This window comes from Sinohyriopsis cumingii, chromosome 2 (genome assembly GCF_028554795.1).
Source record: "Sinohyriopsis cumingii isolate HCF-2022 chromosome 2, ASM2855479v2, whole genome shotgun sequence".
Taxonomy (NCBI): Eukaryota; Metazoa; Mollusca; class Bivalvia; order Unionida; family Unionidae; genus Sinohyriopsis; species Sinohyriopsis cumingii.
In genome coordinates, this window is record NC_142962.1 from 114,276,919 (window position 1) to 114,281,540 (window position 4,622).

Sequence of the window (4,622 nt, forward strand, 5' to 3'; positions counted from 1 at the left end):
TTGTCCCGATCATGTGCCAATGCCTGTGTATCCGCAAAACTTTTCCTGGTCCATTCTGTGATGTTGTCAGTCCACTTTTTTTCTCTGTCTACCTCTCCTTCTGCCACCCTGGACGCTGCCCTGCAGGACTGTTTTAGATAGATTGTTGGCTCTAGTGACATGGCCATACCATTTCAGCTTTCTCTTTTTGACGGTGGTGAGGAGGTCTTCATATTTGCCTACTTTGCGCCTGATGGTGTTACGCACTTTTTCATTTGTGACGTGGTTCATGTAAGAGATGTCAAGGATGGTTCTGTAGCATCTCATTTCAAGTGCCTGGATTCTTCGTTGTAATTCTGCTGTCAGGGTCCACTCCTCACATGAATACAAAAATATTGAGATGACTAGTGCTCGCAATAGTCTGATTTTAGTTTTCAGAAAGATATTCTTGTCTCTCCAGATGGGTCTTAGCTTTGACATAGCTGCCGTTGTTTGTGCTGCTCTTGACAAAATTTCTGCTCTTGATCCCTCTTCGGTGATTATGGAACCAAGATATTTGAACTGGCTCACTGTTTTCAGTTCCTGTCCTCTGACTTTAATCTTGGCTGAGATTTGTTTGCCACTATTTGTCATCATCTTTGTCTTCTCAGCGCTTATCTCCATGTCAAATCTGGAAGATGTTTCATCCAGGTTCTTCACTAAGGTGGCAAGCTCGTCTTCACTGCCTGCCAGCCCATCCATGTCGTCTGCAAAGCGGAGGTTGGTGATGTTACGCCCGCCAGTGCTGACAGTCCCAGAGTGGTTTTCCAGGGCTTCGCTGATGATGCGCTCTAAGTAGATGTTGAAAAGCGTGGGTGACAGGAGACAGCCTTGACGTACTCCAACTATTGTCTGGAAACAATCACCCACAAAACATTGGGCAATTACTGCACTGGTAGCCTTGGCGTACAGATGCTTGATGGTATTGGTCAACTTTTGACCCATGTTGTACTTCTTCATTGTGGCCCACAATACTTCATGCCATACTCTGTCATAGACCTTTTCGAACTATATTTGCGTTAATCTCCTGTATATAAGTACCTGCTTTCATAATTGCAGTGATATAATAAGTACCTGGTTCCATAACTGTATTGATGCGGTGTATTGGTACCTAGTTCCATAATTGTATTGATGCCGTGTCTTGGTACGTAGTTCCATAACTGTATTGATGCAGTGTCTTGGTACCTAGTTCCATAATTGTATTGTTGCAGTGTCTTGGTACCTAGTTCCATAATTGTATTGATGCGGTGTCTTGGTACCTTGTTCCATAATTGTATTGATACGGTCTCTTGGTACCTAGTTCCATAATTGCATTGATACGGTCTCTTGGTACATGCAGGTATAGTACATCTACTATGATGTTGATGTTGCCTCCAGTTTGAAATAGTACGCACTTATTATGAAATGCTTACACACTGACAGACACACACACACTGACAGACACACACACACACACACACACACACACACACACACACACATATATATATATATATATATATATATATATATATATATATATATATACCAACACACACACACACACACACACACACACACGTATATTAACTGTTTGTACATCCCATTTATTATTGAAAGGATAAGTATAAAATGACCGATAGCATATTCCACTGGAGCACGAGTCCTGGCATTTTCATTCGAACTAGGATAAATCAAGCAAACTTCATTTACCACAAGATACTTAAATTTCTTTCAAAACCAATATAATGGCTCTAATTAGTTCTTTTTTCCCACAATGAGAACAAGGATGTGTTTTTTTTTCTCAAGCTATTTAGGGGCCAGAGTTTTGCTTTAAAATATCATAGCCCCCCTCCCCCAATAATGACTGCTTCGTTATGGTCAACTTTAAAAAGTTTAAACAGTAATTTGATCATCTATTTCCGATAATTCAAATCGTAGATCTTGGAAAAAGCCACGTGTTGATTTAATTAAACTTATTTCAAAAAAGATTGTTGATGGTTCTTTCCAAATTACGGGGGGAAAAAACTTATTAGAAGATATCCAATATCTTCAGCGAGACAAAGGAGCAGGATTGTTGACCCGATCTTGTGTTTCTTCTCTTCCTATCCCCAAGAACCTTGTTTGAGAACAGTCAAGTACCTCGTCCTCGGGCTGAGAACCCTCACTGCTTCTCAAGTAGGAACAGGTAAGAACAAAGGTTGTGGAGCATGCCGAGCTTTGATCCGCTTTGTTTTTTGTTGTGAGATCAACTTGAGTTATTTTGGCGAGCACACTCTGGAACAATAGAAAACCAATGATGTCTTCTAAGAATAGTCTGCTAATAGGCATGCACATTTAAACTTCTGAAACCAAGTTGGTGGAGTATTGAACTACCTGGATGCCAAAACCACTTGATATAATTTCTAAATTACCTCCTATAATGACGAAGCTATTGCTTATAATAGCAAAAGCGAATGCACCACATATAAAAAAGAAAACATGCACACAATAAAGGAAGTACTGATTACAAAAACAAAACCAACTTATACAATAACAAAAGACCAAGGATGATATCCCTGGTGTTCCGTAAAAAAGAACGACTAATGTAAGGTTTCAGATCATGGTGAGGCGAAGCAGACGAAATATAACATAAACATAATGTTTTTGGGACTCATTATTAGCATGAACCACATCTCCATCAATTATAATTGTGATTTTCTTTCAATTGATTTTATAAATTAAAAACAAAGTAGCATCTCTGTTTATGCGATTTCACTCTTGTCAGCTCTTGGTACTCTTGAGTAAAGGAATCATGTGATTGTTCTTTTATAACTTTTGTTCATCAAATTATCTTCCTCCTGCTAAAACAGTATTAGTAGAGTATAAACAAGCAAATCAATGTTAACAGTCTAAAAAATTACGTTATTTAATTATCCAGACCTGACATCCATCTCGAGCCAGGTGTAGTAATTATCCTGACCTGAGGTACAAGTCATGCCTGGTGTAATAATTATTTGGACCTGAGGTGCTGGTCATGCCTGGTGGAGTAATTATCTGGACCTGAGGTACGGGTCATGCCAGGTGTAATAATTATCTGGAACTGAGGTACAGGTCATGCCAGGTGTAGTAATTATCTGGACCTGAGGAACAGGTCATGCCTGGTGTAATAATTATCCGGACCTGAGGAACAGGTCATGTCTGGTGTGACAATTATCTGGACCTGAGGAACAGGTCATGCCTGGTGTAATAATTATCCGGACCTGAGGTACAGGTCATGTCTGGTGTGACAATTATCTGGACCTGAGGTACAGGTCACGCCTGGTGAAATGTTTTTTTTTTTTTAAAGTAGAAATTCAACAAATTTTCATTACATACGTGTGGTTAAAAAGTAGAGGTTATTTATTGATTGATTTATTTAGTTGTTTTGGACACTTTATTTTCCACATTAATGAGCCAATTGGGAATGGGCTAAAACTTCTCTTACTTAGATAGCCCTAGTTCATTCATTTATTCATTCATTCATTCATTCACTCATTCATTCATTCATTCGTTCGTTCATTCATTCATTCATTCATTCATTCATTCATTCATTCATTCATTCATTCGTTCGTTCGTTCATTCGTTCGTTCGTTCGCTCATTCATTTTGAGACACAATTTGAAAATTCCATTGCAAAGGGGTTTTACATTTAGAGCAACACATGTATTTTCAAAGCAGCACTTCCTCGACAATCAATACAGATATTCTTCGTAGGTCTTAAGTAATTGCACAATTTTTTTTTTTACTGTCATAGCACAATTGGCCAGTCTCGTATACTATTCTCTTTGCGTAGTTCTTCCCAACCCTCTATCCTGCTTACGTACCTGTTTTAACCTATGTAGAACGATGAGTAGTTTTCAGTGTGAATCTAAACAAACATTATTTATCAACATAAGACGAGAAAATAGCAGTTATTTTATTTTTTGAGGACGCAGAAAAGTTTCTTCTCATGTTCGCATATGCATGATAAAAATGGTCTATGTGTACTAAACTTTTTACCACAAATTGTGTCACATTCTTTCTATCTTCTTTGAATTAATTTATTTTATTTTGCAATGTATGGGACAGCCACGCGACTTTTTATTTATTAAAAGATAATTGTGGAATGTTTTCCAAGAATGCAGCTTGCAAAAAAATATATGATGGAAAAAGTGAACAGTGACTATGTACGGGACGCAACTGGACATTGGGCATTTAAAAAGAACTTAGTATAACAAGTGGTTCCCTTGGTAATCAAACGGGCAAGAGTAAAAACACAACAAACTTTATTTAGTACAAGAAAGTTCATGAAAATCATTTTTTTAAATAATGTTCTGACGCTCTGAATTTCTTTCGGAAATATAATGACAAAATGCATCCTGCAGTGGAATACATTGATGGCAGAGTTTAATTCGACGGTATACGGGAAGTAACTGCAAATTAGACAATTCAAAGAACTTACTTATTGTAACAAGTTGTTTCCCTTTGTCATCAAGCAGACACGTGGGGAAAAAAGAAAACGTACTAAGTATAAGAACTTTCATCAAAATAGTTGAAAACATGTTGAAGATCTGATCATTTAAATTTGTTTACGACATATAATGGCGGTCGGCTAGGTGACTGTCA